The sequence below is a fragment of the Schistocerca gregaria genome, chromosome 5, assembly GCF_023897955.1.
Source record: "Schistocerca gregaria isolate iqSchGreg1 chromosome 5, iqSchGreg1.2, whole genome shotgun sequence".
Lineage (NCBI taxonomy): Eukaryota > Metazoa > Arthropoda > Insecta > Orthoptera > Acrididae > Schistocerca > Schistocerca gregaria.
In genome coordinates this window covers 119,901,485-119,923,935 of record NC_064924.1, presented here as the reverse complement: position 1 = coordinate 119,923,935, position 22,451 = coordinate 119,901,485, and the positions used below count along the sequence as shown (strand labels likewise).

General features: G+C 40.9%; 1 non-coding gene across 1 annotated transcript; it reads left to right on the top strand.

Annotated features, from left to right (window-relative positions):
• Window positions 1-18,794: 18,794 nt before the first annotated feature.
• Trnas-cga (transfer RNA serine (anticodon CGA)) lies at window positions 18,795-18,869 on the top strand. Its single transcript has one exon. It is a non-coding gene; the product is annotated as a tRNA-Ser (tRNA).
• Window positions 18,870-22,451: the final 3,582 nt, after the last annotated feature.

Sequence of the window (22,451 nt, the reverse complement as noted above, 5' to 3'; positions counted from 1 at the left end):
ATTTATTCAAGCAATACGGTATACAGTTGGTTTATAATGGGGGGAGGGGGGCGTGGATGCAGAAATGTAAATGATTACGAGAACGAGCTAGTACTAGTTAATAAGCTGATTTGGCATACATTAGTTATGGGTATTTCAGGCCAAAAAAGTGGTATCACGATCTTTGTGATAACGTGCTACTTCATTAACAAGGAGAACAGAATCTTCATGAAAACTTGTGAAAACGTATAACTGCTGACGGTATATCATCACGCTGTCTTGGCCCCCCCCCCCCCCCCCCATCATTCCTTCAAAGCTAAAGGAACTTGCTGGTGTCGATTAATTCGGTCCATTGCTGAGAAATACTAATAGTGGTACAGTTAACGCTAATGTATGTGTCATGGACACAACTTAGGAGACTCACTAGTAAACCTATTATAGGAGATTTTGTTCCACTTTTTTCTGAAAACAGTTGGTGATCTTGGAGAGCTCATTGCAGACTACGGTACTCAGTTGCGGTCGCGATTCTGGACGCTGATATAATCTTCTTCAAACCCATCGTAACTGGTTATGAAAGAACAAGGGTAATTATGTTGTCTCTACTGTAATTGTTGGGCAACGGCCTTGCCGCAACGGACACGCCAGTTCGAGTCAGATCACAGAAGTTAAGCTCTGTCGAGTGTGGCTGGCACTTGGATGGGTGACCATGCAGGCCGCCATGTGCTGTTGCCATTTTTCGGGGTGCACTCAGCTTCGTGATGCCAATTGAGGAGCTACTCGACCGAACAGCCGCTTCGGTCACAGAAAACCATCGTAACGATCGGGAGAGCGGTGTGCTGACCACGCGCCCCTCCTATCCACATCCTCAGCTGAGGATGACACGGCGGTCGGATGGCCCGATGGGCCACTTGTGGCCTGAAGACTGAGTGCTATTGTCATTGTTGTCACTCGTCTCGGGATTCATATATCCGCTAGTTTCAAAAGATTTTAAAGAAATTACCTAATGGCTCCATGACGCTGCTGCTAGGACTTGTAATGAAAATCAATAACCTCTAGATAAGTTTCAGCGGGTTATTCCTATTACTGCTTTTTTTCAAAATTGCGACCGAACGATGTAGTGGAGTAGTCTTTGTCATATTCAAAGGGGTGCCGAGAAACTTAATAGGAGTTCTAAGTTTACGAGTGCAGTTGGTTCATTCACTATGGAGCAAACGGTGCTACTGAAGTCTCCTAAGCTACTGGGTACAATGAGTTCTCAGAGTCACAAGTTTCTCCCTCTCAATCTAGGGCCATTCCGGGTAACGCCAGTGGCGCAACAAAACGCTGGGGACGTGGCGAAGCTGAAGAGCAGGAGGTCTTGAGGCCTGCCCCTACATAGCGAACGCTGAAAGTTCCGTGTCACAGTTGCATTTTTCATTACTGACTTATTTCGCGTTTTTTTTATCTATGACATATACTGCCAGGCTAGGTTCTGTACGAAGCTATATATCTGCTACTACAACAGTCTTTCATGCGTTGGTAAGGAGCAGGGAAGATAAAGTTTCGGGTTCGGTAGCCCAGGTTTTGGCCATTCGGTAGACGGCGTCCGCGAAAGCGACAACGCAGTCAGTCTTACGCTCCTGGTCTGTCTGCTGAGGTCAGTCATTAGAGGTGAATGCTGCACTTTTATTTTCGACGATGCCAAATAGCTGTGAAGATTGTGAAAACATTTTGCCGTCAGTCTCCTGGTCATTCGAACGCGTCGTGCAGTTAATTAACGCCTATTTCCCTGGTTCATATGGTAGGGTTTGAAGAGGAGATTTTTTACGGAATGCTTCAGTGCTTTAGAACATGTATCCATACTGATAACTTCCGCTGGACTGTGAAGAGGATGGTCTTTAATGTACATAGAGTATATATACAAGCAAAATATCTGTGCACACTGTGTCTGTACTGCGCATTCTGCCACATTTAGGTCATTAACCAAGTGGTGTCATCATCTTCGTCAGTGCTACAGCCAGTCACGTGATCAGCCTTGCCTCCAGCCAATAATAATGCAGTATTAATAAGCCAAGACGGTGGAAATAGGCTAAATTCGCAAGTGGAAAATTTAAACCCCTGCACTCCCCCTGTCTCTAAACCAGTTATAGCACGGGATTTGAAATGAAGTAACATATGAAAAATGTAAGACGCTTGAAATACCCAAATGCGTCAGTGAAAAGCTGAAAACCATGTCCTGCTCCTCCTCCTCCTCCTACTCCATATCTCCAACAAATTCTGCCGTGGTATTAAAAAATACACAAGATGGTGGATATTGCACCAACTTATAACGGCTTCTCCTCTTTTCTCTATATGGAAACTGGGACCAAAGCGTAGTATTTAGTAATGTGCTTTTGATCATTCCCTCTCCTGCTTCTAGCACAGTTTCAAGAATCCAAGATGATGGAAAGGGACCAACTGTGTGTTTTATCCACCACTCTCCTCTTCTGCATCCCCATTAAACCAGATTTTAAGTGTCGCCACCATTTCCACCCTAAGTGGCCACCATTAAAAGGTAAATTCTTCACACTAAAACGGTAAAAGCTAAATGGTAGTGCTAAGCACTGAACATTGAACTTCACTAAACGCTGAATGCAGAATGGTGAATTGTGAACACTGAGTGTCGAATGGCGGATGGTGGATGGTGAACAGCGAATGCTTCTGGTATAACATCTACATCTACATCTACATGACTACTCTGCAATTCACATTTAAGTGCTTGGCAGAGGGTTCATCGAACCACAATCATACTATCTCTCTACTATTCCACTCCCGAACAGCGAGCGGGAAAAACGAACACCTAAACCTTTCTGTTCGAGCTCTGATTTCTCTTATTTTATTTTGATGATCATTCCTACCTATGTAGGTTGGGCTCAACAAAATATTTTCGCATTCGGAAGAGAAAGTTGGTGACTGAAATTTCGTAAAAAGCTCTCGCCGCGACGAAAAACGTCTATGCTGTAATGACTTCCATCCCAACTCGTGTATCATATCTGCCACACTCTCTCCTCTATAACGCGATAATACAAAACGAGCTGCCCTTCTTTGCACCCTCTCGATGTCCTCCGTCAATCCCACCTGGTAAGGATCCCTCACCGCGCAGCAATATTCTAACAGAGGACGAACGAGTGTAGTGTAAGCTGTCTCTTTAGTGGACTTGTTGCATCTTCTAAGTGTCCTGCCAATGAAACGCAACCTTTGGCTCGCCTTCCCGACAATATTATCTATGTGGTCCTTGCAACTGAAGTTGTTCGTAATTTTAACACCCAGGTACTTAGTTGAATTGACAGCCTTGAGAATTGTACTATTTATCGAGTAATCGAATTCCAACGGAGTTCTTTTGGAACTCATGTGGATCATCTCACACTTTTCGTTATTTAGCGTCAACTGCCACCTGACACACCATACAGCAATCTTTTCTAAATCGCTATTGATCACTAAGAGTCATTGATCACATAGCATCACTTATCACTTAGTATCGCTGATCACTGATCATCACTGATCACTGGCCTTCAGTGGTCACTGACAGTATTCGATCACTGACCACATTTGATAATTGACGATCACGGACCATTGCAAGTATAATTTCAGATCTCTACGAATAATTATGGTGAAGTCAAGTTAATTTTTTCTCTGAAGGTCGAAGATTTTAGAGTACACGAATTTACCTTTGGCTAATAGTATTAAGAAAACTATTCTAAAATCAGAAGTTATGTATCATTTATGCACTCACGTGTCCCTGCATTGCACACATTAAAATTACTATACAGACATCTGTTGTGTACTAATAATTTCTTCTTTCTCATACACAACTCTGTCTTATTATTTGTTTTTAGTACTGAGGAATAAATGGGAAAAACAAATAACATATAAGAATTTAATATAATAAAATTTCACGGGAGAGTGTTACATTTTATACTATAACAGCATTGTCTATTTAAGCCAGTAATTTCTTTTAGTTTGAGTAGATATTTGAAACAACACCATTAAACAACCAAGGTTTCACTGCTGTACAAGCGTTACTGAAATCGAAACCGCACTGAATAGCACTTTGTAAGCAAACGATGTCCGCTGAAAATAATGTATCTTTTCTATAGCTACGCTTTTGTGCATGGAATCATACACGCACATTAACCCGGCCCAGGGTGCTTAGAGCCCCCTTCTCTAAGCGCACTTGGGTAATTCTCAGCAGGTGCTGAGAATTACGTACCATCTACCACACAATTATTGAAAGTATCACAACATATGGTGCAGAGTTGTGGGAACTACCTCAGAGGCAGAAAGATCGCCTGCTGGCTGTCGAGATGGATTTCTGGAGACGGAGTTGGGGATACTCCAGACTTGGCCATATTAGAAATGATAGGATCAGAGAGGTTATGAATGTCAAAAGCACAATCCTAGACTACATAGAAAGGAAGCGCTGGCCGGCCAGAGTGGCCGAGCGGTTGCAGGCGCTACCGTCTGGAACCGCGTGACCGCTACGGTCCCAGGTTCGAATCCTCCCTCGGGCACGGATGTGTGTGATGTCCTTAGGTTAGTTAGGTTTAAGTAGTTCTAAGATCTAGGGGACTGATGACCACGGAAGCTAAGCCCAATAGTGCTCAGAGCCATTTGAACCATTTTGAAAGGAAGCGCTTACTCTGGTGTGGTTACTTACAGCGTATGCCAGAGACAAGATGGCCAAAACGGGTGTGGCAATGGACTCCACATCAAAGAAGAAAGCGCGGTAGACCTGCGAGATGCTGGAAAGGCGATGTCAAAAAAGCAATGGCGGCGAGAGGTCATAATGAAGGAGACTGGAATGACCGTGAACGGTGGAGATTGGGATGCGGGAGGCGGCGGCAGCCAGAGAAACCTCGCTCATATATATATATTCCACAGCTATCCGCCTGCTCCTTATACTGGTATAGAAACAGTTTGTGTATCAGATATATTCGTACCGCCGGCCGCGGTGGTCTCGCTGTTCTAGGCGCGCAGTCCGGAACCGTGCGACTGCTACGGTCGCAGGTTAGAATCCTGCCTCGGGTATGGATGTGTGTGATGTCCTTAGGTTAGTTATGTTTAAGTAGTTCTAAGTTCTAGGGGACTGATGACCACAGTAGTTGAGTCCCATAGTGCTCAGAGCCATTTGAACCATATATTCGTACCTACAATGATCAACAAAAAGCAACGACCGGAAATTTTGCTAGGTTGCATTTATTTGGCCAAAAGACAACACAAACAGGTGATAGTATCTGTAGGGAACGTGGAACACGATTTCAGGACATAAACATTGTAGAAAGAGACCGGTATCGAGGAGGCTCCCTAATGGTGTGGTCAGTGATTATATTGACCACCAGAACACCTCTTCATGAATTTATACGGATGAATCGGCAAGGTTTAACTGCTTTCAAGTATCGTGGCGAGATCTTGGAACCTCTTGTGTGGTTGTAGTGAGGTGCTATGGGCCCAGATTCCGTGTTGATGGACGATAAGCTGTGGCGTCCTCGCTTTCCCGATTCGTATTCCATAGAGCATGTCTGGGATGCACTAGTGAGCCGTGTTGAATCAGGCAACACTCCAAGACTTGTGAGCAGCTCTGCAGGATGAATGGGCATTATTGCCTCAACAAGGGACTAATGATATCGTTCACACCATGCCCCGTCGTTATCAGACCTGTTTTGCTGCCAAAGTGTGGTCACACTCCATACTGAGCACATTAGCCAATTGTCGGAATGTGTTTGAAAATCTACCTAGTTGGGAAAAAAGATCATTTTTCTCTACCGTTAAGAATGTTGCAGTTGTTTACATTCTGTATTATGGAATTGTTTCTAGTTTACTATCACCTGATTCTACTATTTTGTTGCAAAATAAACATAACCTTGCAAAATTACCGCTTGTTACTTCAATTTTGGAGTGCATTGTATTCATTTGTTTATTTGTACGTTTTCTTTCTGAACTGAATATTGTATATTGAATGAGAGCATATAGTATTTCAGTTGCCTAAAGGCATTACTTTCACTGTCAAAGCGTTATGAATTGGTACTCTTCACGAAATATATAAATACTACATTTTTATAATAATAATTTCCCTTTCAAGTTATATGACGGAGCATTACTCGCACCAAAACATTTACTGTTGTATGATACATCATCATTTACAAGGCATTTACCTCCAGTTAATGCTGTTTTATATCTGTATTTATTACGTAGGCTCGTTGGACAAAATATTAATCATCCCTACAAAAATCAATGCAAGGATCATTTAATACCGCCAAATTCGGACCCTGGACTTGACAACCGCCTGGATTCTATGAGGAAGGGAGTCCACAATGTTGTGCAGCTATGTCGCATCCAGGTGCATCCACTCGCTGAGAATTTGATCGCTCAATTCCACTTAATTGCCGTGACGCTGATGTCGGCATCTTATCTGCTACTCCAATATGTGCCACACATATTCCACAGGGTCCAAGTCAAAATTTTCAGGCCAGTCAAGCTGTAACAGTGTGGAGAAGTGTTCAGAAACCCAGCCCAATGAACTCTGCTGTTGTCTACATGTGCTTGTGTGAGAAATGTCATCTTAGCAAGTGACCGAATCGAAATGTTCATTCCATGCAGTACCAATCACAGAGTTCTCTCACTAAAGTTTGGGATGGACCTTCATTCACTGTTACGGCTTAACGATCCATCTGTGTACACACTTGGTGACTAATGTTTGTCCGATTTTATATATATATATATATATATATATATATATATATATATATATATATATATATATATATATATGTGTGTGTGTGTGTGTGTGTGTGTGTGTGTGTGTGTGTGTGTGTGGTGTGTGTGTGTGTGTGTACGTTTGGCTCATCTGTTGGGGCTTTTCAGTATTTGATAGCCCAAAGCCAATATCTCATGGCACTTGTTTCGATGTCTGTGCATGTGTTCATTGTATGTTGAGTAGAAGAATGTGAAGCTTGAACTACCAGCAATATAGAGCTGAACCAGATGGTGGGCATTCTTTCTTGAGCAACACTTGTAACGTCTAACAACAAAGTAGAGCGACACTCATGTAGATCTGATGCTGGAGGCATCTTCCAGACAGTATGAGATCCTAGCTGTCAAAAGGTTGTCTGGAATGGCAATGAAGGGTGACTCAAAGAGGTCAATCGACTACAATCATGTTACATCACAAAGGAGGCGTCATTTCGCGCTTAGACCGTAGCCATGTGTCTGCCTATCTCCCATATTGTTGAGTATACTCAGTTACGTACAATGCATATTATGCCCTACCCACCGTCATGTGAGATCACAGCCTGAGATGACAGTAATTCGAAGAATCCCTCTAATGTCCCATTTGTGTGTCTGTGAATGGCCCAAACAGTTAAATAGACGGTGCGTCAAATCCATTAACTTCCTCTCATTCGACAGAAAATTGCGATACAATAGCAAGTCTCATAAATTACATACATCAAAACTTTCAATTCAAGATATATTGCTTTTTACAAATTTAGGTTCATGGAGAGGAAAACAATTAACAGGCTCCACAAGAAGCAACTTCCCTTTTGTAATGTCTATGAATTTTGTTTATTTTCTCTCTTTTTTAATGACTTCTCAAAATTGTGGTCTGCTGTATAAATAATGATTTTATTTTTGCGTACTTGTGCCAACTTTATGGCCTCCCAAAAAGGAATATGTGATATCTATATTTTTCATAAATTTGTTCTAGCACTGTGGTCTCAGGAATTGTAGTCATTTGTACCAACATTATGTCCTCACATACAATAAACGTATCCTGTTCTACCTGTAATATATTTATAATTTCATATACTTTGTGCCAAAATTGGGGCATCATATATTATACTCGCGCTGTTCTATATGTAATGTCAGTACATTTATGTATTTGTGCCATTACTACAGCCTCACGTAATTTAAATGTCCTACTTTACATTAAATATCTTTATTTCTATATGTTTTATGCCATAATTAGGATCTCTGTTATACAATATGTTACAGATATGAAAATTCCTTTATTATTTTTATGTTGCATTCTTGTGCCAGAATTTTGTCATCTTCAGTTATTGGTATTATGTTCCTGAACTTGTGTTAGGAAGACAATGTGTTCATTTTTCCACCCTTAAGAACTGTTAAGCTGACACTGAGCAATGATTTTTGCCGAATGCAAACTAATCAGTTAATAGAACACTTCGCTTAGTCTTTAATAAAATTAGAAATAACATTAGACCTCAAAAATACTGAAATTAACTTTGTTAGTAGAAAGTTTAACGACCAATTTGTAAGGTATCCTGCTGGTCTTCCTGCATAATACGTTCCCAATATAGCATAAAATGTAAGGGTGGAATGACGAAAGTTTCTGTCAGAATCGTAACGTTCAGAATTGATATTCCTTCTGTGTATGCCAAATGGCAAACTCCCTGTGAAGATATTTTTGCGCCGAGAAGTCGATCTCCAAAGTATCACTGTGTTCGACGATCACAATTAGGAGATATGCTGTGATGCACTTCTGTAATCTACTATGGCATACAAAAAGGGGCAAGTGTTCCTCATGTTCTGCTGCAAAATGGCGATTGAAACGTGACAGAATGAGTTCTGGTATGCCTGTGTTGGATTTATGGTCGCCGTATTTCAGAGTGATGAGGCACAGCTGTGGTTGCATAATGTACTGACTGAAACTGAAGTCGCTTTCTGTTGTTCATTCTTCCATTAGCGTTGGTCTGCTGTATTATGTTTCATGCATGCCTGATTGTGTGCTTCACTATGGTCATGATTTTGCTTCAAATGAATTTTATTGTCTTGAATTAAAGTTTCTGTAGTCTATTGACGGACCCTTGTCACCGTTTCTAGATGCTAATGTCTTTACAGTAGAGCTACCCCACCTAATTTTACAATATGTCTCGCTTCAGCAGAGATATTAACATTACTAGGTCACTATTATAATCAGATTATCCATATCTCAAAGTTTCAGCCATCAGTATGGTTTGGCTGCAACTTTATATGTTATTCAGGCCAGAAAGTATTTCGTTGGCTGGAGGTGCAGGAAAAGCTCGGGATTAATCCTAGTAATACCAACACACTTTCCAAAATCGCTTTACCAAGGTGCGTTGGATACTTTATGCCCCCCTTCCAAAAAGAAAAAAGAAATTAAAAAAGGAAATTCAGTATTGTTTCCGACTTATATTAACAACATCCTTTTTAAAGAGGCAATGATGTGTTAGTAGGTTCCAGAACATGAAAATATATTTTAGAGCACTCATAGAAACATTGGTGCACTTTCAATATTGTTTACAACCGATGGGTGGGTACATTACATCTAACCAAAACAAATTTTGAAAATGTTAATTTTGTTAATTGTTGTTGGCTTTTTCTCACAACATACTTTTTAAAGAAATACTGATTTCTGAGTAAAGTCTTGCAATGGATATTTGAATATGACATTCACTGCAAAAAGTGCCATAAATGTGGGGTTAAGTTTAACTGGAGAATTTTATTTATTTGTTGATACAGTTAGAAAAATTCATTAAAAACCCTAAATACCCTTTTTAAAATTGTGAAGTATAAAGTATGTGACTTGACTACAATCATGCAAAAGTGACCGTAAAGTACCCACCTTCGGCTTTGTGAATGTTAATCATTTTATATACAATGCAATTACTGGGTATCTATATATTTTAGATTCCTAAATCAAAAATTTAGGCTAGTAGATTGATCTAAACATGATCGCTGTGTATAACTTGCCTATGAGCTGTGTTACTCTCACATTGATGAAGCCAGGCCATAAGAATATCACAAGTTAGTACAATTGTAGAATTCAGTGACATGTTCGACTATGCCGCTTTATTCTTACGTTTCATGGTGTATGACATGACTATCCTTCTCTTACTCCGTTCCGTAACAAAAACTGCACTGCAGTATCATTTCTTGGATGTAAGCATTACACTGAAGAGGGAATTCATTATGGGGAAAACTTCAGTTTACATGATCCATAAAATTTCGGGCGCGCGCAGCCGCATAAATTTGACTTCTTCTTCTAATATTTCGGCTGAATAACCATCCAGCCATCTTCATAGTGAGCCGAGGTGACTGACGCTCCAGCACTTGCTCCGTCATTTTGAAGCCGTGGACCGCACCACTGCGCATGCGGCCACAGATACACAAGGCGCCAGAGACGTTAATCGGCGGCAAAGACATATGGCATATGCATGGAAATACACTCCTGGAAATGGAAAAAAGAACACATTGACACCGGTGTGTCAGACCCACCATACTTGCTCCGGACACTGCGAGAGGGCTGTACAAGCAATGATCACACGCACGGCACAGCGGACACACCAGGAACCGCGGTGTTGGCCGTCGAATGGCGCTAGCTGCGCAGCATTTGTGCACCGCCGGCGTCAGTGTCAGCCAGTTTGCCGTGGCATACGGAGCTCCATCGCAGTCTTTAACACTGGTAGCATGACGCGACAGCGTGGACGTGAACCGTATGTGCAGTTGACGGACTTTGAGCGAGGGCGTATAGTGGGCATGCGGGAGGCCGGGTGGACGTACCGCCGAATTCCTCAACACGTGGGGCGTGAGGTCTCCACAGTACATCGATGTTGTCGCCAGTGGTCGGCAGAAGGTGCACGTGCCCGTCGACCTGGGACCGGACCGCACCGACGCACGGATGCACGCCAAGACCGTAGGATCCTACGCAGTGCCGTAGGGGACCACACCGCCACTTCCCAGCAAATTAGGGACACTGTTGCTCCTGGGGTATCGGCGAGGACCATTCGAAACCGTCTCCATGAAGCTGGGCTACGGTCCCACACACCGTTAGGCCGTCTTCCGTTCACGCCCCAACATCGTGCAGCCCGCCTCCAGTGGTGTCGCGACAGGCGTGAATGGAGGGACGAATGGAGACGTGTCGTCTTCAGCGATGAGAGACGCTTCTGCCTTGGTGCCAATGATGGTCGTATGCGTGTTTGGCGCCGTGCAGGTGAGCGCCACAATCAGGACTGCATACGACCGAGGCACACAGGGCCAACACTCGGCATCATGGTGTGGGGAGCGATCTCCTACACTGGCCGTACACCTCTGGTGATCGTCGAGGGGACACTGAATAGTGCACGGTACATCCAAACCGTCATCGAACCCATCGTTCTACCATTCCTAGACCGGCAAGAGAACTTGCTGTTCCAACAGGACAATGCACGTCCGCATGTATCCCGTGCCACCCAACGTGCTCTAGAAGGTGTAAGTCAACTACCCTGGCCAGCTAGATCTCCGGATCTGTCCCCCATTGAGCATGTTTGGGACTGGATGAAGCGTCGTCTCACGCGGTCTGCACATCCAGCATGAACGCTGGTCCAACTGAGGCGCCAGGTGGAAATGGCATGGCAAGCCGTTCCACAGGACTACATCCAGCATCTCTATGATCGTCTCCATGGGAGAATAGCAGCCTGTATTGCTGTGAAAGGTGCATATACACTGTACTAGTGCCGACATTGTGCATGCTCTGTTGCCTGTGTCTATGTGCCTGTGGTTCTGTCAGTGTGATCATGTGATTTATCTGACCCCAGGTTTGTGTCAATAAAATTTCCCCTTCCTGGGACAATGAATTCACGGTGTTCTTATTTCAATTTCCAGGAGTGTAGATCTATGGTTGCGCAGTTAATCCACATGGTGATATCGATGTTTCATTGCGGGCTGCACCGTCGCGACGGACCAAGTGCTGGAGCGTTAGTCACGTCGGCTCACTCTGAAGATGGCTGGACGGTATTCAGGCGAAATATTAGAAGATGAAGTCAAATCTATGCTGCTGCACTCCCGAAATCAGTATTTGCGCCAAGAAAGTATGAAGCTGCACATTCAGCTTACATACTTGCATGCAATCAGAAATAGACTGAGGGCTGGGTAGCTTTCAAATCTATAAACTGAGATGGGCAAATGTGTAACGAAAGTGAACTGAAGTATAGTTCCAATGAAGGAGAGAGCAAGCAACAGCACTGAATCTATAAAGAATGGTCTAGGAGGACAAGAACATCTTTTGACTACCAAAAATGAAGGACTCATGTAGAAAAATACATAGGAACCGAAATAAATGATGCGATGATCTCTACAGAGATCAAAAAAATTTCGAAGATATAACTGAATGATTAGTGACAGATAAAACAAAAATTTCAGATGTGAAAGATGTGTTTCAAACACATGTAGTGTTACTTGGTAACAGTAACAGCTGACCAAGATGGCAGTGATAGCGATTAAAAGAGTACGTAACCTAAACAAAAATGTAAACAGTGGCAATACTTTGTAAAAGAAAGATATTGCAGATGTTAAGAAGAAGCTGAATATGCTACAGGCCACTGTAGGCTCATTTACATAAATAGCTGTGGTAATTGTTGTTTGAGGTTTAAGCTACCTGTAAAATGTTAAGTGAATCTTCCATCACTCCTTGGTATAACAATATTATAATGAATAAACGGCACTAATTTGCTTTTGTTCTACAGTATTACTTTTATTGTCTAAAGGGCTTTCGGCTTGCAAGGCCATCTTTAGACAATTACTGAGTACTGTCACCAAAGAAGTTACAGTGCTTATAAACAACATTGGAAGAGAAGTCACAGGTCTAGCTTGAAGCAGAAACATACAGTAAGTAGCACCTTTGGCAGTGTGGTGGTAATGCAATGTAAAAAGTAAAGACGTTTAACAGTATATAAATAAAAATGTTGTAGACAGGAAAAGCTTTAACACAAAATATGAACAGCATGCCCACCTTACTGTTTCTTGGCGAGGTTACTATAGGAGGTATATAACGTGGAGAGTGACACAAAAACCAATTGAAAGGTGAAACTATTATCAATGTAACTACAGAATATATAAGGAATTTAAGCAACAACAATAAGATAAACAGAAATAAATAAATGCAGGAAAATGGAGGAGTGTGAGGGACCATACACTATATGCAATCTGTGAGAGTGTGGTGGTACTGATTTTAAGAGATAAAAAAGGGTGAACAATACACACATACAAAAGGAGCAAACAGGAAAAGCATTAACATTATACTCAAATCTGTGACTTTGTAACAGTTGTTCATTAAGTAAATGAGCCAATTTATAACACTGCAATTGCATTTACGTAGCTTGTGCAATCAAATACCAAATTTGGTCTATTACGTACTATGTACCAACAGAACAACTAGTCCTGACACGGAAAAGCCACGTATAACACTTCTGTCCGGTACTACTGTACCATAAAATCAAAGCTGAAGACAGTTAATATAGTGAAATTATTCTTGTTAAAGCAATTATGGTATAAAGCAACATGGCAGGGCTACCCTCTGAGAGGAATTTTGTTATGTTGACCGTGTTGTACCTAACGGAGGTGGCTTATCGGAAGTGAAAGCCAGAATTGCGTAAATTTTTAAACAATTACAAACAATATTTTACCTATCTACACTGTACAAAGAATAAGGAAAATGGTCGCCAGCCTAATTGGGCAAGAGAATGATTGGCATTCTTGTTCAAGAAAATAAGTAGGAGTAACTTTAACGGACAAACACAACTTACACTTTGCCACACTTTTAGAACGAACTCTGACACCTGCATATGTTCACGGTAAGATTGGAGCTGACAGAGCAGAACAAACTATTTGCATAAATATAACAGATAACAATACACACTATTACTTTCAGGGCTTATTAAAACTGAATGGTCTTTATAGCATTACTATTAATGTTCACTGCAGAATCATAAATTGGACATAGGTTCAGTATTACTTTTCACGTATTTTCCTAGCTGACATAAAACTGTAAATGTAGTTCACTGAAAAATTATGAACTGATCACAGGTTAAGTCTCTCTCAACTAAATACTTTTCTGCTTAGAATGAAAGTTAAGTGGAATTCACTAACAGGTTACTTCTCACTGTATTTTGAATAAAGAAATTATTGTTTTCATAAATAGTGGTCTTTCTGTTAATTGTTATTTATCATGAGCATAAAGGATAACCTGTGGATCTTATTACACTATTAAGGGGGATAGGACGTCAAACGGGCCGTCTTGGAGCAGGAGAGACACCACAGCACATTTTAATTTCCACTGTCTATACGTTTACGAATAAATTCATAAAACTTTGTCAGCATGACCAGGAAGGATTCAGGATTCACACTCATAGCAGCGGAAGTTCAAAAACATAAAAAAATTAATTTTGTTTCACATGTGAAAGTTCATCATTTTTTCACTTACTATTGGCTGCGTTTGTTGCCATAGGTACACGTTTCTTCGTAGGTAAGAGAGATTCTTTGATGAATTTTGAACAGTATACAAACCATACTCACAGGTGTATGAAACTCTAGAAATTATTTAATTTATGAAAAAATGAATGTGCTGTTACATTTTAAACTTCATGTTTAGAAAAAACTCAAATTTTATAGTTAATTATCTCAATTATTACCACAGTTTTTAATAGATTTGGAAAATTCTAGAGTTTCATACACCTGTAGGTATGGTTTGTATGCTGTGCATAATTCATTGAAGAATCTCCCTTACTTATGAAGAAAAGTGTACCTATAGCAACAAATGCAGCCAATGGTAAGGGAACAAAAGGTGAAGTATAAATCAAAAAAAAATTTTTTTCTTATATTTTTGAACTTCCACCACTATAAGTGTCAATCCTAAATCCTTTCTGGTCATTCTGACAAAGTTTTATGAATTTATTTTTAAAAGTACAGACAGTGGAAATTAAAAATTACTGTAGTGTCTCTCCTGCTGCAAGTCGTCTCGTTTGATGTTCTACCCCCCTTAATATGCACTTTCAATAAACAAAAGAAGCAAGTGCTTAGCAAGCATGAGAATATAACCTCCCACAATTGTAGTTTTCTACTTTTACTACAGTGAGACACAAAATTAACATATTTGTAAAATGCTGACTCATCTTTCGCGATTTACAACAGGTAGCAATGTGATCATTTATTAAGCAAAACTTAACAGGCTTCAGATAAAAGAACTTTTAATTTTGAAGCTGGCAACAACATATTAATAAGGAGCTTTAATAGAAAAATTATTTTTAGCAAGCATCATGCACTTTAGCTCACTCTCTTGCCACATTAACTTTAACATTCTTTCTACTATGTTCAAGAGGCATTAATTAGTAAAACACTTTGCTTTAATGTTCTTTCAGTAAGGACACTCAGTAATCACTTTAGTTCAAACGGAGAGGAACCTGAGAGGTGTTATGGTAAGGAAAAAAAATCAGAGCAGGTACATAAATTCAGTTATAGATTACCTTATATTTGAGCACACTTACACATCCAATAAGCTGATCCTTCACTGTACATTACTATAGTGTTCCATTACAGTGATTATGCAATGTGGTGGCGATTGCATGTTGGTAGGTGGATTTGCAGATAGAATTGCCAGACTCTGTCATTTCTTGGTGGCGATGATAGATACCAATTTCAGAGTAATTCCAGCACTTTATCCATCCATCAGAAGCATTGGAAAGCGTTAGGAAAAGCCTGTCTCGGAACCAGCACAATACAAAACTTTTACATGAGCAGTTGACAGTTTGGTAGTTCGTGCCCGACTGACTCTTGATTCCACCTTTTCTACCTAGGCCAACCACGATTTGCGCGCGCTACACAGTTATGTTCCCGAGGCGAACTACAACATCTTTTCCATACAAAATAACTAAGAACCCTAAGTGAAGGTCTGCAGTTTACATAACAGCAAACAAACATTTTAAATAAAACAGAACATTTGCATATATTGGCAGTTCTAAGCAAAATTATTTAAATCAAATTATTTAATTTTAAGCATAACCAAGAGATTACATGAGGAAGACAAAAGATCGTTACAGAGATTATACTTAATTACAGTAGCGAATTAATCGTACACTGGTTACAGAAGTTCAACTATGAGATGTTGAACAAAACAGAAAGCTATGTCACCAACAAAAGGTATGTAATGTCTAAGCTAAAGCATTACAAATGAAACAAAAACAACATTTGGCTGCAATCTGTGATAACTCTCCTAGATATGGTAATGTGTCTGTAGTTGTAGTTTTTCTATACATTTTGAAATAATGTGTCTATGTACTGATGTCAGTGGTGAAATCAAAGAAGTTTATCGATTTGTTGCCAATCTCCATTGTGAACTGAATATTTCTATGTTGACTGTTTAGGGTTTTCAAAAATGTGTTGAGTTGTCTTGCAGTAGCAGTCCACATACAGAGGACATCAGCCACATATCTAAACCTGTATTTGATATTTGCACCCATAGGTTCTTTTTTCAGAAAATGTTGTTCAAAATGGCCCATAAATATTTCAGCTAACAGTGGACTAAGAGAGGATCAGCTCCTCCAGAATATCAATGCATTCCACTACTGCTATGTTGGAAAACAAACTCCAGGAATCAAAGAACATTAATTTATCACTGTGTAATGCTTTGAGAATTTCGGCGTAAATTCTGGAACCACTCGGCCTTCCACCGTCTCGAACTGACGATACTTTAGATGTGAGTGGGAGAAAGGAACCCTATCTACTGCACGTCACCTATCTGTGTGCGCAGGTCCGAAGTTTATAGTGAGAAGACGGTAAACACGGCGGGCTAACGGCGCTGACAAGTACTTCTCGGTCGTGCCATGGAAGCTGTAATGAAAGCACATGGCAGAATCAAGGAGCTTCTTTGTTATTCTGTGCTGTTTTAGAACTGCGACTATTGTTAGTGACGAAAAAAACTATTGAGTGGAGAAAGATTTTTAGGAACTTTCAACACAGACTTGCTAGAGGCAAGACATGTTCACGATTTCTGTGGTTGTGAAACCAACTATTTTGTAAACGTATCTGTGTCTAATATGAGACGACATGGGCGACTTACAGTAATTCAGATATTTATGTTAGAAATGATAATTTTGTTGTTTAAGGAAGTTGAAATATACCGACAGTGAACTAAAAGTACTCTTCGAGTACTTACTTGTTTTACGAGTAAAGAGAGAGTCTTATGTATTCCTTTAACTAGCATCATTCTTCGGAGAAGAGACTGACGTAGCCAGCTATCCAGAAAAGAAGATTGGTTGTGCATACCCAGTAATTCGACTTGTGTAAGAGAAGTGGGACGTTGCAATCCAACTTTACACATTCTTCTTAATTATGGTGTCCAGTTTACTAGCTAGTTTGTAAGATGGATCAGTGAATGATAATACAACTGGACAAATAGGAACATCTTGTTCGTGCAGTTTAGGAAGCCTATACAGTCTATTAGTCTGTGGGTTCATATAAGTTAACAGCCCGGATTGTTTGCTTATTTAAAGTTTTTGTGACTGAAAATTTGGGATGACATTGATGTTTTTGTTTAATTTTTTGATTACATTTCCTCGTAGTGGTGTCTGGAAAATAACACCAGCACTCCTACAGTAAAACGCTGACTTACAGCTGTACACAATTAATTGCCGGAAATAAAGAATTAACGGTTGTAAACTGAAAAACTCAGTACCCGACTTGTCCTTTATCCCCAAACTATTGTAAAAAATACTCACAGGCTTATTTCAAAGCAGACTAGTAACTTGTACATACAATGAAGAGCCAAAGAATCGGTACACGTGCCTAATATCGTGTGGGGCCCCCTCGAGCACGCAGGAGTGCCGCAACACGACGTGGCACGGACTCGACTAATGTCTGAAGTAGTGTTGGAGGAAATTAACACCATTAATCCTGAAGGGCTGTCAATAAATCCTGAAGAGTACGAGAGGGTGTAGATCTCTTCCGAAGAGCACGTTGGAAGGAATCCCAGATATGCTCAATGATGATCAGGTCTGGGGAGTTCGGTGGTCAGCGGAAGTGTTTAAACTCAGAAGAGTGCTCCTGGAGCCACTCTGTTGCAATTCTGGGCGTGTGGGGTGTCTCATTGTCCGTTCGATACCATCTGAAACGATACACGTCCGGCCAGGCAACATGTTTCCAGTCATCAACAGTCCAATGTCCGTGTTGACAGGTCCTGGCGAGGCGGAAGACTTTGCGTCGTTCAGTCATCCACGGTACACGAGTGGGCCTTCGGCACCGAACGTCCATAACGAAGAAGTTTCGTTGAATGGTTCGCACTCTGACACTTGTTGATCGCCCAGTATTGAAAAAATTGGAAATTTGTGGTAAGGGCTATGGGACCAAACTGCTGCTGAGGTCAACGGTCCCTAGGCTTACGCACTACTTAATCTAATCTTAATCTATTTTGAACTAACTTACGGTGAGGGCAACACACACACCCATGCCCGAGCGAGGACTCGAACTTCCGACGGGGGGAGCCGCGCCAATCGTGACAAGACGCCCTAGACCACACGGCCCCAGCATTCAAATCTGCAGCAATTTGCGGAAGGGTTGCACTTCTGTCACGCTGAACGATTCTCTTCAGAATGAGATTTTCACTCTGCAGCGGAGTGTGCGCTGATATGAAACTTCCTGGCAGATCAAAACTGTGTGCCCGACCGAGACTCGAACTCGGGACCTTTGCCTTTCGCGGGCAAGTGCTCTACCAACTGAGCTACCGAAGCACGACTCACGCCCGATACTCACAGCGTTACTGTCCCGAGTTCGAGTCTCGGTCGGGCGCACAGTTTTAATCTGCCAGGAAGTTTCATATCAGCGCACACTCCGCTGCAGAGTGAATATCTCATTCTGGAAACATCCCCCAGGCTGTGGCTAAGCCATGTCTCCGCAATATCCTTTCTTTCAGGAGTGCCAGTTCTGCAAGTTTCGCAGAAGAGCTTCTGTAAAGTTTGGAAGGTAGGAGACGGATACTGGCAGAAGTAAAGCTGTGAGTACCGGACGTGAGTCGTGCTTCGGTAGCTCAGTTGGTAGAGCACTTGCCCGCGAAAGGCAAAGGTCCCGAGTTCGAGTCTCGGTCGGGAACACAGTTTTAATCTGCCAGGAAGTTTCATATCAGCGCACACTCCGCTGCAGAGTGAAAATCTCATTCTGGAATCATCCCCCAGGCTGTGGCTAAGCCATGTCTCCGCAATATCCTTTCTTTCAGGAGTGCTAGTTCTGCAAGTTTCGCAGAAGAGCTTCTGTAAAGTTTGGAAGGTAGGAGACGGATACTGGCAGAAGTAAAGCTGTGAGTACCGGACGTGAGTTGTGCTTCGGTAGCTCAGTTGGTAGAGCACTTGCCTGCGAAAGGCAAAGGTCCCGAGTTCGAGTCTCGGTCGGGCACACGATTCTCTTCAGTCGGCGTTGGTCCCGTTCTTGCAGGATCTTTTTCCGGTAGCAGCGATGTCGGAGATTTAATGTTTTACCGGTTTCCTGATATTCACGTATGGGAAAATCCCCACTTCATCACTACCTCAGAGATGCTGTGCCCCATCGCTCGTGTGTTAACTATAACATCACGTTCAAATTCATTTAAATCTTGACAACCTGCCACTGTAGCAACATTAACCGATCTAACAACAGCGCCAGATACTTGCCTTATATAGGCGTTGCCGACCACAGTGCCGTATTCTGCATGTTTACATATCTCTGTATTTGAATATGAATGCATTTTTATTGGCGCTTCATTGTATCTTTTCGCACTAAAGTAAATGCAAAGGCCAATAAAGTAAAAGACTGCAATATTTTTGAAAGGACAGTTCAAAGAAGTTAAAAGAGAATGGACAGTATTTTACAGGTAATAACTCGCATCAGAAATAAAGACATTTAATCTTTATTTAGGCGGGAAAAGCAAGTTTTCGATTTATTGAAAAGATATTCCACTTAATTCTGAAATGTCGAGATTAATGAAATATGTTATTAAGATAAAATTTCAATGGAGTCAAGGATATTGTTGCAGCAAGGCGCTACTTACAGAGGTTATCGTTGATTGACAACAAGAGATAAACAATATTAAATTTTATCCTTGCCTTGTGAATGTATTCTTGAATTTACGTAAAAAATTAACTTCTTACCGACTGAGTGTGTACAGAATTATTCGTTGAAGTTTTAAAGGAGGTGCAACTACAAGAGGGAACGGATCCACATAACGTATTCGTCAGTTATGTACGACAGCTATCGTTTTGGTACCTACGTTGTTGAGAAAGTGTGTAGTTCTGTTCTCCGAGTACACAGAATAAGCTTCGCTATACGTTGCCGTGTTGGCAAAGTAAATATATCATTACTACTATCTGTAGACGCTCGCGTTTAGTATTTTTCTGGTGAGTGATGCTAGCTTTGGTGGTGAACCCTGATAGATGCGTTGTTGTAACTGATATGGATATCATGGATCCATGAAGCTGCCACGGACCCCATTACACCACGAAAAGTGTTGTTATGTCTATCCTTTATTACATGGCGATGTCGTACCGAGCTGCAATGTGATTTATAGCGTGTGAAGCTGGGTATCAAATCTTACGAGACGTCGTTGTGTTAGTACAGACGACTATTTCAGGTTACACAGAGTACGTCGTTGAGTGTGGGCAAAGTCTTGCCAGGATAACTTATTGTAATACTACTAGTGTGAGCTACATTGCCCGACGTTGCTTTTCATCTACATGTTGGTGTTCGAGCGTGTTCATACAGTATATCTCCTACGAGTTGGTGCTAATTAAAGGGCGGTGACATACAGTACTTTTAAATCTGATAAGAATTCAAAGTATCGATCAGGGTAGCGTAGTGGTTAGCACAGTGGAGTCGCGTTCAAGAGGACGACGCTGCCAATCCGCGTCCGGCCATCCTGATTCAGGTTATCCGTGATTTCCCTAAATCACTTCAGGCAAATGCCGGAATGGTTCCTTCCTCATATTTCCCTCAGGCGATGGGACCAATGATCTCGCTGTTTGTTCCTCTCCCCCAAATCAAACAACCAACCAAAGGTTCAAGGAACCTAGCTCGTTAATACATTCATCTTCTGTTGATACAAAGCATTTGACATACCAAGAAAGCAATGGTTATATGGATTTGTCTTATGTTAGATCAACACATATTTACTAATTCACATTCATTCACTTTCTTTTTTACAGTACCAGTAACTCAACGGCGATAATCACTCTGAAAGTTTTTTTCTTGCTCCCTTCTACCCACACTACTAAAATGATTACGTCTAAACTGTTACACTTTACGAGGGGAAATACCTCGCTTACTAATATGTGTTTGCTTATGTTAGTTCATCCTGTGCATTATAAATTACGCCAAACACAAGAACTGCACCTGTGGAATTCAGGGTGATGCTGGCAACAGATAATTCAGGAAAATTTTCACTACGAATATGGTTACTATTTGTCCTTCAATCAAAATAAATGTTTTACCTTTTCCTATTTCACTGTATTTTGAGAAACCGAACCACACGACAGTTGAAATGAAATTATTCGTTATTTGTGACCATTAGTTTTGACACTTTTCACAACAGCTCGATGAGAAATCACAAACGTTTTTATTGAAAATGACCAGTGGACGTGCAGGCCTATCCACAAGGAGAAACTGTCGTTTTGCTGTTCTCTTCCATTCTGTTTTAAATTAGGTACTCCGAAGACAATTTTCTTATTGCGTCTTTCACTGTCGTTTTAGCAGTTAATAAATTCTAACTACATATTTTCTTCTTTATATATTTTACGCATAACGTAAATGCTCACAGAGCATGCACTATTGTTTGAAAATATACGTTAGCCAGGAATCGAACCCAAGTTGCCACATTGCAGGTGAGCATTCTAACCCAGGGGACATGAACCTGATTTAATGTAGCGAAGATTCTCGGGAAACGTAAGAGACAATTTCCTTGATAATTTTTGAAAATTGCATCGACTGCTTTTGTTAATTGCTATTTAACGTATAAACTTAATGTACCAAAAAAGTAAAAAAAAAAGTACAACTGGTGTGTTGTCTCCTTCTTAGGCTGGATATACTGTACAGTACGATTGAATTTGACGACCTTTTTTCTATTATTTTTAATTTTTTGCTGACAAAATTTTTTGGATGTAAACAAAATTATTCATAGTTTCTCGCGTCTTTCGACAGTAAACTGCAATTTTGTTTTCTATATTCAAATAGAAACAGGTTATCTTTTATCGCTTAGTTGAAAGTACAAGCCGTTCGCTGATCATTCATACGACTGGAAAAAAGTCAAAATGATTTTACATTCTACGAAAAACAGTGCTTACGTTGTAGTAATTTTGTGTTTGTTCCGAATATCATGTCAACGCATAAAATGTGAATGTTGAGATTTGTCCTTAGAATATGAAGAACAAACATACATACCATTCCGAGCAAAGAAGTTAATCATTGCATACGCCACAATAACAAATTGTCACCCAGCATCTGCTGATAAGAAAAGCAAACCCAAATGCCAGGTAACGTGGCAGGACTTAACTACAGGATATTCAGGTGACAATAAATTATTAATGTCAGGAGGATAGATCCCGAAGTTAATATATTTTTAGTTCTTTAGAATCTATAAATAATACGAACTTGTAAGATATCCGTGATGAAGAATTCGAAACCACACTACTTCTCACATGCATTTTAAATCC